We start from the raw sequence: 13,935 nt of genomic DNA, 5'->3' as shown, positions 1-13,935 counted from the left end.
ATTCACCTTCCACCCACATCACGTGGGGACGCCCGTGAGGGAGCTCCGGTCGCCATCTTTGGAGGACTTTACCATCATTTCTGTGCAAACTGCCTTTACCCAACCGGGGTCTTGTTAGTAGGATTTCAGTTTTACCCCTCTGGATATTCCACCTCCGTAACTCAACCATAGTTATGTTAATAAAGTAGTTTTATTATATATTTCAGCCTTGCTAGTGTTGGTGTGTTGTCTGTCATGTCTGTTATGTGTTGTCAGTTGGTTCTGTTTTAAGTCAACAGTATTTGGCATACTGCACCATAATCTGTTTTCTTTGTTTTCTTTCTTTTCTCTATTGCACGGTCTGGGAGGAGAGTCGTCAGCACAATTCCTTTGTTCATCTAAGGACTTCCATTTGGACTTCACCTTTATGGTTTGGAATTTATTGACATTTTATTTTTTGGCGCTGGTTTTCTTTTTTTTCCATAGCTGTTGGATTGGTATACAACTAACTCCTACATGTTCGAGGACACTGTTCATATAAGCCCAACTTAATTCTATCGAGTACTTTCTCAGCGTATATAGAGAACAATAGTATGGGGATCCGTTTCTTCTGGATATAGTGCCTGATATTTATTAGCTTCCTAATACATTCCACTTGATCTAAGATGTGGTGTGCACTTTCAGTCTGTTTACCAATATTTTGGCATGTATCTTTGTCTACATTCAGTAGCGAGATAGGTCCATAACTGGAGCACTGTAGTGGATCATTATCCTGCTTGTGGATGATCGTGACGTTGGCTTCTAGCATTTGGGTCAGCAGAGAGGGGCAAGATCTAGTTGAATTGAACACCGCTCTCATATGTGTGTTCAGTATATCTGGGTACTCCTTATAGTTTTTGAGGGAGAGACCATCTGGATCGGGCTTTTGCCCATTGTCATAGACTTAAGGACCTCACATATCTCCTCCGTCTATATTGGCTGGGCCAACAAGTCAGCTGCTTTTTAATCTAATTTAGTCATTTTTAATTGTTGTAAATAGGAAGTTCTCTTCTCTTGGAAATTGTCCCCTGTTTGTGAAAGTAGGTTATACAGATTAGAGAACAACTTTCTAAATTCCTCTTTTCTTTGTTTGAGGTCAAATGTAGTGCCCCCGTGTTTCATTCTCGGTGAACCTACGTATGCAGAATGTATTTTGGACTTTCCTCAACCTCCTTGCCAATAATTTGTCTGTTCTGTTCCCCTTTTCATAATCGAGTTGCTTTGTTCAGAGCATGGATTTCTCTGTCATATGATTTAATAATTAACCTGTCCACCGAGATGTACCAGTTCCAGACCTGCTTCTGCCCTCTGATGTCTCTTATGTTTCATTGAATTTTTTGGGGATTAGTTTATCTAGTTCTAGCGCTCTCTGTTTCTTGTTATATGAGGCAGGTCTGATCAATTCCCCTGTAATTACACACTTGTGCGCCTCCCAGTTTATTGCCGGCGAGGTAGATTTGGCCTGGTATTGGCGGAAAAACTATGGTATATTAGTGAGTTCCTAATGTTATCTGAAAGACTGGGGATCCTGAACAAATTTTCATTTAGCGTCTATGTCCAGGAACAGAAGATCGGGAGTGCAAATATATCCAGATTTATGTGGGGGGAAAAAACATAGTGCAGTAGCGTTTTCAAAAATAAGTTAAAAAAAGTGAAGAAAAAATAATAAATATCTCACTCACATATTCCGCGAGTGGTAAAGGCAGTGCGGTTGTGATGAGTAACCAACTTGTGTGTAATTCTTCAGATACTTGGGGATCTTCAAACAGGCTGTAATGCTCACCGTAGGTGTTTCGCTCCGCTAGAGGTTCCTCAGGGGTTCATTTTACATTTAACCACTGAGGAAGCTCTAGTTGAGCGAAAAGCGTATCACTTTTATACTTAATGTTGAAAACGCTATTGATCTATGTGTTTTCCTTTTTTGTTTTTTCACATAAACCTAGATATATTTGCGCTTCTGTTCCTGCGTATCTTACATGGACTTGGATTGAGTCCACCTCTGGAGCAGCACTATTTCCAGTTGTATAAATAAATTTTTTTATCACTAGTATGTTCACTGGGTTTAATATAAAACTGTATTTGCGCTTGATTTTCTTTGCCTCTATTCAGCGTCTATGTCCAGTTGTCTTTAGAAAACCCTCCTTTTTTTTTTTTCATCATCTCATTTGGAGCATGATCAGACCATGTAATAGGGACTATTTTTATATCATTGACCCATTCCAGGTGTGTTTCCTCTATTAGGGTTTATAGAAGAATATACTATTTTCTATGGGGGTTTGAGTAGAAAGAGTAGTCCCTACCTGTTGGATTCAATATTCTCCACATATCTAATAGTTCATGGAGGTGTATAACTTTATAGATCACATTTGTTGCTTGGACAGTGTCGATTTCCCTGCCGAGCTGTCTAGGCTTGGATTTTGTGTCACATTAAAGTCTTATCCACCTCAAGGTGCTCTTCCGTAAACTCATCCGCTATTGTTAGTATGCGCTCCAAAAACTAATTCTGGCCCTGGTTTGGGGCGTATATGTTAGCGAAGGTATATGTGATGATTCTTAGGGAGCTTTTGAGTATTATATACCATACCGACCCTCTGGGCCCACCTTGTAGTCTTTAACCAGGAAGGGCAGGTTTTCACTGAGTATACAGACGCCGATTACTCTTGCTGAGCTTAGAAAAGCTTGATTATAATTATGGTCAGAGAACCCTGGAGCGCGTTTCCTGATTAATACTACACCCTCCATTCTTCTATACTCTGTCAGAGTTATTTCTCTGTTTTTGACTGAGTTGGCTCCTTTTACATTCAAGATAGTAACTTAATTGACATGTTTAGTTATCACATCAACCAGATCAGCGTACATATGCTACTGCATTTTTTTTTTATTTTTTTTTTTTTTAAAAATGTAACTTCTATTTTTATTAAAGTTTTAAAACATAAATGGGAGGAGAAAGGGTACAAAAAAGAAAAAGTGGGGGGAAGCAACCATTTTAAATCCAAATTCTTTACAAGCATCAACAATCACATGACATATTATACAATATCTTATAAACAAAAAACTCCCAAATCAACTCTTCCGGCTTTACCATATTAACTTTATACCCAGACAGGTCACCAAATCTCTGAAGGGAAGATTTTAAATTCAGGAGGGATGTCAATGAATTGGCTATTGTTAAAATAATATCATCTGCGAGTAGTGACATTTTATAGTAGTCCTCTTTTATTTTGATCCCTTGTATATTTGGGGAGGCTCTTATAGTAGCCACGTGAGGCTCAACTGTTAAGGCAAAAAGAAGAGGAGAGATGGGACACCCCTCTCTTGTACCATTCTTTATCAGATTCCAGATTCCCCTCACCCCCCCCCCCCCCCCCAAAAAAAAGCTTCAAAGTGGCTGTCGGCGACTCATAGAGTACCCGTACTCCCTGTAAAAAGACCCTGGAAAATCCTTATGCCTCAAGCGTTTTTTCCAGGAGATCCCACCTTATCCTGTCGAACGCCTTCTCCGCATCCAGGCTCAGCAACACCGCCTTCAATTTAGACCTATGTATCTGGTCAATAACATTAATATTTTTTCTTGTATTATCCGACGCTTGGCGTTCACTCTCAAATCCCACATGATCATAATGTATTAATCTAGGAAGAATTGGATTCAACCTGTTTGCCAACATTTTGCTATACATTTTCAGATCCGTATTAAGAAGTGAGATTGGCCTGTAGCTACCACAACATAAAGGATCCTTTCCCTTTTTAGGGATCATCACTATATTGGCCTTCGTCATCTGCGGGGGGATTTGTTTTCCGTTGAGGAAATAATTAAATAAATCCAGCAGACAAGGCCCTAGAATTCCTATAAAAAAAATTATAATACAAATTTGAAAAAACGTCCGGGGCGGGTACCTTTTGAGGGCTTTAAAGAACTAACCGCCCTGCCAAGCTCGACCTAAGATATTTTTGCATTTAAAATTTTATGATCCTCCTCTGCCTTTTTGGGAGATTACAGTCTCTCAAATAGTTCTCGATTTGGACCGAGCCAGGAATTTTTGCATTCGGGGTTGGATTATCTAGATCATAGAGATTCGCATAAAATGTAGAAAATTCCTCTGCAATCTTTGCGGGATTGTATGTGACTCCTCCTCCTTTCATCCTAATAGCGGGGACTGAAGCCCTCGCCCTGATCCCTCTGAGATTTTTTTGCCAATAAACGGTCTGCCTTATCTCCCTTATCAGAGAATGTTTGGTCCATTTAAGAGCCCTCTCTACATCTTCCAATTGCAATCTCTTAAGCTCCTCCCATGCCTGGCTCCGTATTTTATGCATTTTCCTCGACGGGTTTTTTTTATGTGAACTTTCGAACATTAGAATTTTTTCCATTTAAATATTTTTGTTTTTCCACTTTTATTCTCTTTCTATAGGATGCAATTGAGATAAGCTGTCCTCTAATTGTAGCCTCATGCGCCTCCCATAATATTGCTGTCAATTCTACTGAGCCATTATTAATCTGAAAATAGTTTTAAGTGAGTCTCCAATTTGTGCGCTAATTTTCAGATAATTTAGTAATGAGTCATTCATTCTCCAGTGGAATGATTGGCTCTTGGCAAATGGGGGGTCAAACAAAATCGTCACAGGGGCGTGATCCAACCACGTAATAAAGCCTATATTTGGGGTTACAAATATATTGTCAATTCTAGAGTGGGAGTCATGTGGGATTGAGTAGAAAGAATAATCTCTCTGACCTTTATGCGAGTGCCGCCAGACGTCGATAAGACCAAACTCTTTAATTAACAATCTAAATTTCCTTTATACACTATAAGTCTTTGGAGAGTGTAACTGCCCTGGACGAGTGGATTTATCTGGATCTGGGAACATATTAAAATCTCTTCCTAAAATTATTGGCTGCTCTCGGATGGCTCCGAGAGACTCCAGTGTTAACTTTAAAAAAAATCAATTTGTCCTTCATTATGTGCATATGCCTTCACTAAGGTGATATGTAGACCTGAAAGTAGACCGTGGACCACAAGGGACCTCCCTTCTCGGTCTCTCTTAATCTCCAATATCTGGGACGGGATACCATGCTTTATCAAAATCGCTACCCCTCATCTTTTGCTTGTAAAGACGAATAGAGTGCTATAGGGTACACCCCGCTAAAAGTGTTTGGGGGATCCTGAGTGTCAAAATGCGTTTCTTGTAGAAAAACAATATCTGCTTTCAGACTCCTTAATTCTTTTAGGGCCAATCTACGTTTACCATTACTGTTCAGGCCCTTAACATTCTTAGATACTACCTTCAAAGGCATTTGACTAGTCATTTCCAATATCGCGGTACTCTCTCTATTGTGAAAGAAGTGCTCAAAAAATCTCGATGGTTGTGGAAAACAGAACAGGGCAAAAAACAACAAGGATGGGGGGGGGGGGGATTTCCCAAATCAGGAACTTGTAGAACAAAAAAAACAAAGATTAACTCTGAAAAAAAGATGAGCGTAACCAGCCACTCATCCCAATTTTGCGGGCCAGTCCCTACATGGATTGGCCTGGGGGGCATATGGCCCTACTGGGGTCGCCCTAATGTCAGGCATGTTGGACTCCTTACTCACCCCCACACACCACCACTACTAAAGTCTCCATCTCCTCACTGCACCTGTGTTTTACCTTACTTAAAACAACAGTCATTGTTAATTTTTCCGGGCTAACGAAAGTTCTTTCCCCTGCTCCAAACAGATCTTAGTCTCTTCTATACTCGGAGGGGTCCACTCTCTTCCGCAGAGTCGGTCTCGTTGCTTAGACAGTGGGCACAAAGCCTCGATAGCCGGACCTATAAATCAAAGGACAGAAGACAGAGAGGGACAGAGCAACAAAAACAAAACAGCTCCAACGTGGGCTTTTTTGGTAATCCTGGGTTGTGGACTCATCTGTCGGATAAACCCTCATGGGCTCCGATGGACCCTTCTAGGCTCTGGTGACCAGGGGAAAAACACCCATGGGACATCCCACCTGCTGGGCTGGTCTTATTTGTTCGCTCCTCGGGCACTCATTCCCTCAGCCGATCTCCTTTCATCTGAGCCATTATTCTGGGATTGGCCTTGTTGATCCGGTCTGCTCTTGGGCTTCAGACCCAGCAACGAAAATAAAGTAGAAGACTCCTCCGGGTAGCGAAGCGAGGCCTACCGTCCTCACTGGTTAACAATAAGGCAAAACGGAAAGGCCCACTGATAGCAAATTCCCTTTTCTTGTAAAATCGCTTTTACCGGTCGTAATCCTCTTCGCCTGTCTATGGTCATTCTTGACAAATCCTGGAAAATCTGAATGGGGGAGTTATCGAAGTAGATTGGAACCCCGGTTTCTGCTCCCCTATATTATCTTGTCTTTAGCTGCGTATTGATGATGCCGCAGCACCACATCCCTGCTTCTTTTAGGGTTGTCAAATCTCGGACCCAGCGTTTGGTGAGCTCTGTCAATTAACAGTTCGCTGTCTTCTAATTGGGGGTCAATCGACAGAAACAGCCATTTAAGATAAGGCTGCAGTGCCTCCGCAGTCACTGAGTCTGCCTTCACTCCCTATTTTCAAGCTCTCTCATGGCTCTTACCTCCTCATGAAGCCTCAGGACTTCTTCGTCTGTGTTCACTTGATTTTGCAGGGAGGCGTCCATTTTACCCTCCAGATCTGTGATTCTTTTAGACAGGGCAGATATTTCAGATTTAAATTCCTGCACTGCTTTGTCCAAAGCAGACTGGAACATGGACTGCATCTCCTTTAAATCTTGCTTTGTAATGATTGTGTCTCTGGCTTCTTCACCCTGCTCCTTCCCAGGACCCAGTGATGCGCGCTCCCGTCTGCCTTCCACGTCGCCATCTTGTTTTTTCAGCTGGGATCGTGGGCTGTTTATGGCCAAAGCGGGACAAATCCGGGGCGCTCACCTGCTTGTCCTTCCGGAGGTACATGTCCAGTTGTTCCCCCGTCCTCTGCCTCTGTTTTGGCCACGTTATGAGGTGCCAATCGGAGTCTCTAATCAATTACAGGCAGCGGCATGCACGGAGCTCTTCAGCAGACGTGCATGCGCTGTGATGTCACGCGCGCGCCCCTGCTCCTGAACTTTAATAGTCTCAAACTTGGGTGGGGTCAATTTCAAGTTAGTTTTAAATCTTTGCGTGGCCTTGGGTTGCCCGTTTCTACCAGCAAGGTCAGAACATAAGAACATAAAATACATTGGCTGTTGCCAACTGCCCATCTCGAGCCCCTACACGCATTCTGGGATTTTAAGCTACCCATGCCTTATGTCAGCTACTCGGTATATCCTGTATGCTTGGTTCGTATGCCAAGTAGCTAATCTCAGGGGGAATTGGCCACCCACCTGTCTGGCTACCTCCATAGATTGGAAGCTGCTTTATATGCACCGAACATCATGTTATATCTAACATCTAACAAGTGATTATAATTTGCATGATATTCTTCTATCAACCGAAGTGCTGCAAATTCAGGTTAGCCCAGGCTCTACCTGAGCTGTTGGGGAGCTCCAGGGTCTTGTGCATTTGAGTTCAACACATTATGTCCGGTTATAGGATCTTATGACACGTTAAAAAGCATTCTAGAACAGTATAAAGCATTATATGACACTGTAAAACATTATAAAACTAAAACCTTAAGCTATGAACTGTAAACTGTAAATTATACAGTACATTGAGAGTTTTTAAGTTGCAGCTTGTGCAATATAGGTTGTGGGTAACAACTTGTAATTGGGCCGCAGGCCACATTGCACTACGTGGCAGAACAGGACTTGGGGGGGGCCTAAGCAGTATACATTATGGTACGTAGCTCCTGACTCCGCTGGCCCTCTCCTTCTCCTCAGTCTGACAAAGGCTTTACATGGGTCCCATAATTACATGTATGATTGTTCTACTGTTTATCGTTATGTAGCTGCAAAAGAAGCTGCCTTATCGATCTGCCCTCAGGCTGGACTTGTGCTGGCCTCAATCATCCGTTCTTGTACTGCTGTCCCGAGGGCCGAGGTGTGATCCTTCTCTCTCCTTCACTACCTGCGCGGAGGTTCATCTCCCAGTCTGTCATTGCTTGGCCCACAATCTGTAGTCGGAGCAGGTAAATCAAGATTTTCTCAGAGCTGGGACACTTCCGACGGCTCCCGCACAATCCCTTCCTTGGTGCATGGCTATTCGTTTAAAGGGGAAGCCCGACTTATATTTTATCCCGGCTTTCTGCAGGTGTTCTGTGATTTCCCTCGTCTCCAGTCTGCACTGCATGGTAGAATAGGCAAGGTCCTGGAAGATTTTAATTTCTGTCCCTCGAACCGGACCTGACCCATTTCTCTGGCTCTCCCCATTACCTCCATTTTGTCCTTTAAAACAGTGCATCTGTACTATGAGGTCGGAGGGTGGGTCAGTTCCACTTGGTTTCGGCTTAAGAGTCTTGTGCACTCTATTGATTAAAAGTGGCCTCACCGGGATATTTTCCACCATAGGGGCAAGGACGTTCTGCAGGTATAGCAGAATATCTAGGGCCAGCACTGTTTCAGGGACTCCTCTGAAGTGGAGGTTGTGTCTTCTACCTGATTTATTGTTGCTCCGGCATTTGTTTCTGTTGGGTGGAGAGTTGTTTGCTAAATCTGTCTTGCGTGTTTAACAAGACTTTCTTGCCCTTCTCTTGTTCAGTGACTCGGTCGCCCAGTTGTCAGGTCGTTTTTATTTCTACAATATCTTTTCTAATAGTGTGTTTTATTTGTGCAATTAAGTTGCTAATGTCTTTTTTGGTTGAAATCTAAATGAAATCTTCTTTTGTAGCATACTTGCAGTCAGACCGCACAATTTCTTCCTCCTACCTGTCCGAGGTAGCACATAGCGGAACCCACGCTCCCTCTCCCCTTCCCTCCCAGAACAACATCTTTAATGGGTTACCATGATCATTCTTCTTAGGCTTAATTGAGCTTCTAAGATCCCAGGACTCATCTTCCAGTAATTTGTTGAGCAAGAAGTTCATAAAACGCTGTAGTGAATGTTGTCCAATATCCAGGGAGGTAAGTAAGCACAATGGCACTGAATTTAAACATGTTAGAGTTACATAGTTACATAGGTGATGAGGTTGAAAAAAGACATGTCCATCGAGTCCAACCTAAATAGAGTTGTATAGTTGAATAAAAAAACATTTTTTTTTTATTATTTCTGATTTTAGAGGATACATAGTACATAATTCCAAAGAGCATTCCCGATAATTTAACAGAATGAGGCTTTCCTGAAATCAGGCACACATCACTCCTCTACTTTTTAATTACACCATTGCCTGTCTTTCATGTAATAAATTCTGTTCTAAATGAACGGATCAGCATCTGCCGTGAGAGAAGTATTAATTTTAGCTCCACTGTCTACCCTGCATTTGTTTATTTCACATGATGCTAAATTACTCCTAGTACTTAAAGGTGTGAATAGACGCTCATGTTACTATAATGTTTCATTTATTGTAGCTACCATAGTAATGGTGTAATTTTCAAGAAAAAAATAACACGTTTGGTAAAGATTATGCCTTTAATGCTATACATATTAAGCAGATTGTGTGATATGTCCATAGGTTGGTTCATAAGAGAAAGAGTTTGAGAACTCATGGCATAGATACAGATATAGCAGGACTCGCTGTTTCTTGAGCCGTGGCTGAAAAAGCAAAAAGCTGCAGGTCTGGAGGCAGTGTCTACCGCAACATCGCTGTGGGAGGTCCATGCTTCCAGATCGGACCACCCACCGCAATAATCCTCCAGCGCTGGGAAATCGCCGTCATGCAGTTTGCTCCAGTGCCGGAAGCAATAAGTGCTGCTACATCTGTATGTCCTAACGTACACACTGCAAAAAAAGCATTTTAGCCATGCTTTCACTCTTCCCTGTTGGGGCCTCCAGTGCAGTGACACGCACTTTGTTTCATTAAAATATAAAATACCTCTTTATTAAAACACTGGAACGCAAAAATGATTTGCCTGGCATTGGTAGCCAGCTTCCCCCAGGACCAGCGTGTGGCACGAAACATGTTCTGGGTACGTCTATCGTAGGAGCCTGTAATAAGTCTCTTGGATGTAGCAGAGTGATAAATCCCAGATCAGCAGAAGATCCTTCCTGTTAGGCTTGCCAGGTAGCTTCTCCAAAAATACTGGACACAATGGTGAAAACTGCGACATGCTAGAAGAGTCGGTGGGGAGGTATGCAATTGATAAATTACCTGACCGTTGTGTCATTTTTTCTATGCACCAATTTGAATACATTTGAAATACATATGAAAGAAATACACTCAAAGATTTAATTGGGTCTGAATTTATATAAAGGATAGGAAAATGAGTAGTCTGGCCAACTGTTATTGTCATCAATTTGTTATTTGCCATCAATTTCTATGTTTCTTAAAACCCGCTGGTCCTCACTCGTATGACACATCTTTAGTTGTCTACTTATCTCAACAGATCTGTTGTTCTCCATGCTGGTCATCACCCTCTGCATCTTCATTGTTGGTTGTTATTTTACTCCTTCAATCATTTATTGTGTCTGTTTCATAAATTCTTCATTAATCCTTTATACCACTGAGTAATTTGTAAGTCTACCATATCACCTTTTCCCTTTCCTAAATATATAGCGTCCTATTTTGAAATTATCGACAGGCTTTTAATAGGGGAAGGTCCACCAGACTTGTATACAAAAAAAAAATCTTTACTCTAAAATATCAACGTTTCTGTGAAGTAAATTCAAGTCCTGATGAAGGTGTAATTACTACACTGAAATGTTGATACTTTATTGTAAAGTATGACATAACTGACTGGGACTATAGATAAAGGAAATAACCTTGAGGGCTGATAGATTCCAAATATCCAACAAATCATTCTCTGGCAGTGTTTCCATTGATTTACTCACCACTGAATCCTTATCTATAGTTACTAGCGACATCCCTGAATATACCCAAGGAGGGAGGTGCTCGGCGACCTGTGACCCCATAAACTATAACAGAGAGCATCAAGTAGTTCAATGGTCAGTTAATAAAAGGTGATTGATTCTCCCTATTGATCAATATTCTCACTAGATCATTGACAGTTATAGACTCAATCAACATAGAGATTTGTTTATAAAGCTTAATTTATGTACGCTTCCTACTGTGTCCACTAGCGTCTGCATCAAATTGAATAAATTAATTAAATGTTATCCAGATCTATAAACCCATTGTGTTTACACCATGTCTGACCTGGTGGATTATTTTGACATTAGACAAAGAAGCCCCAATGCTACATCCAATATGATAAATTATTTAGGTCATTACTATCTGTTTATTCTCATAAGTGGGTAATTTAAGTAAATCCTTTATCCAAGCCATTGGATCGGGGCCTCTGCTATTACCTTTGGTGGTGGCATTATCCGGTGGCATCTCCCCCTGCAGGGTCCCGTCAACATTGCTCCGCGACATCAAATGGCGTCGTGTTGCCATGACAACAGAACGTCTCGTGACAATGCGGCACCACGAGGCATCCCGTTGTCATGGCAACTTGAAACCGTATGGCGTGATGTCACGCGTGATGAGCCATGTTGACGGGACCTTGCAGGAGGAGATGCCGCCGCCGGAGAAGGTAAGAGAAGTAGATATATAAATAAAATAAATGAATTTAAAAAATAAAATTTTATTGCAAAAAGTCTCTGCGTTAGCCTTCAATAGAAGGCGGCAACCCTGGATGCGTGACATGTATGCGGTGCCTAAAGAGTTAATATTAAGAAGCACTGGATGTGCTACTGTATGTATCGACTAGTAAACAAACAAAACACGCATGGTGTAACTTGGTCTTGTGTTGGTGCTGGTACAACGTTGTAGCTCTTAGAAACTGTGGGTGTAACATGTGGCAGGCCTGTTCTTCGCAAAGCCTTCAGTACCCTTATCTGTAACTGAGGACACCAGTAATCCGATTGGTTGTTGTTTGTCCCACACGCCAACAGACCATCTCTCTGTCTCTGTCTCTCTCTGTGTCAGCCAGTACATCCTGAGATCACTCAGGCTCTCCCCAGGACTGCCTCCACATGCTGCTGCAGCCCCTCTTAAATATTCCTCTCCCACAGCCTTTCCTATTGGCTGCTTCTCTGTGTGAGGAAGCTGAGATCGCTGCGCTCCTTTTCCCAGGTTCTCTTCAACCACAGGACTTGCCGTCTCCCCGCTGCCTGCTCTGGAGGCTCCGGAGCCGATGCAAGTTGGAGTCCAGCGTCCCGGGCACTGATACGACTAGCTCGCCAAGCCGGCGGGTTATGTTACTACTGCGGATCCTCCGAGCATCTGGTCCGTGAATGTCCACTACGCCCGGGAAACGACCAAACCCAGTGAGTACGAAGGGGCTCTCCCTGGGTGCTAAATCTCCTTGTCCCCTTTCCAGGAAGGAACTTCCCAAAAAGTTGACCATTCCCATCTCCCTCTCTGGTCCTACCTTTCGCACCTCCACTGCGGCATTTATCGATTCCGGCGCAGGAGGAAATTTCGTGGACCAAACCTTCTCTGAACAGAACCAGATTCCACTCATTAGGAAGAAGTCTCCCGTTGCCTTGGTCGGGATCGACGGCTGTCCGCTCATCCCGGCATACATTTCCCTGGAGACTTGCCCCCTCACCCTTTCCTCCCATTCCCACAAGGAGACCCTGGCCTTTGATGTAATCCATGCTCCCGGAACACCAGTCACCCTTGGCTTACCATGGTTGCAGAAGCACAATCCTCACATCAACTGGACATCCCAAGATCCCATTATCTGGAGGTCAAGGTCAGAGGAGTCATCTCCACCAGCTGTACTTCCACCTCAACTGCTAGCCAATACATCCAACCCTAAGGGAGTTTTACCCGCTCCGTATGCTGATTTTCTGGATGTCTTCAGCAAAACTCAATCCGAGCTACTATCTCCTCACAGATCATACGATTGTCCGATAGACTTGGTACCTTGATACATATTGCCCAAATCCAAATCCTACCTCCTCTCTCTACCTGAGACAGAAGCCATGAACGAATATATATCCGTGAGAACCTGAAGCTGGGCTTTATACGGCACTCCAATTCGCCCGCATGGTCTGGATTCTTTTTCGTCAAGAAAAAGGACGGTACTCTCAGACCGTGTATAGACTACCGGGGACTAAACTGCATTACGATGAAGAACCGTTACCCACTTCCACTCACCTCTGAACTCTTCGACAGACTTCAAGGTGCTAACCTGTTCTCCAAGCTTGACCTTCGCGGGGCGTATAATCTTATTCGCATCCGGGAGGGCGACGAATGGAAGACCGCCTTTAACACCCGTAGCGGCCACTACGAATATCTTGTGATGCCCATCGGCTTATGCAATGCCCCGGCGGTTTTTCAGGACTTTATCAATTACATCTTTCGGGATGTCCTTTTTGTTTCAAATTTTTTTATTAGGCATTGATACAGCATACAGTGTGACAAATATATCTTAGCCTAATACAAGCTTTTTCTTTTTTTATTGACATAGTCTCCGCATTCCCCCGGCTCTTCTTCCCGTGCCGTAGGGGGTAGCGAGGGGGGGGGGGGGAAACAGAAAAAGAGAGGGGGAAAGAAGGGGGGAGAAAGGAGTGGGGGGTGGGGGATGTCCCATCCTCCTCAGTTTCCTGTATGGAATCTCTCCTTTGTCTCGATTATCCTTAATTGTGGTGGTGGGGGGGGGGGGGTTGAGGCAAGGTTAATTTGCTGTACGAGTCAACCATGGCTCCCATACTTTGTAGAAGGAAACCGTTGTCCTTTTCAAGAAGGCTGATAGTTTCTCCATGAACATTACCTCTTGGATTCTTTTCTTGACAGTTTGCTTGGGGGGGGGGGGGGAGACACCTTCTTCTATGAGGCGGCCACCGCACATCTAGCCGCCGTGAGTATGAAGGAGATTAATTTCTATTCTCTATTGGCCTGGCCAACAAGTAGGTC

This window comes from Ascaphus truei, chromosome 5 (assembly GCF_040206685.1).
Source record: "Ascaphus truei isolate aAscTru1 chromosome 5, aAscTru1.hap1, whole genome shotgun sequence".
Taxonomy (NCBI): Eukaryota; Metazoa; Chordata; class Amphibia; order Anura; family Ascaphidae; genus Ascaphus; species Ascaphus truei.
The sequence above is the reverse complement of the archived record's forward strand: the minus strand, read 5'-3'. Positions refer to the sequence as shown.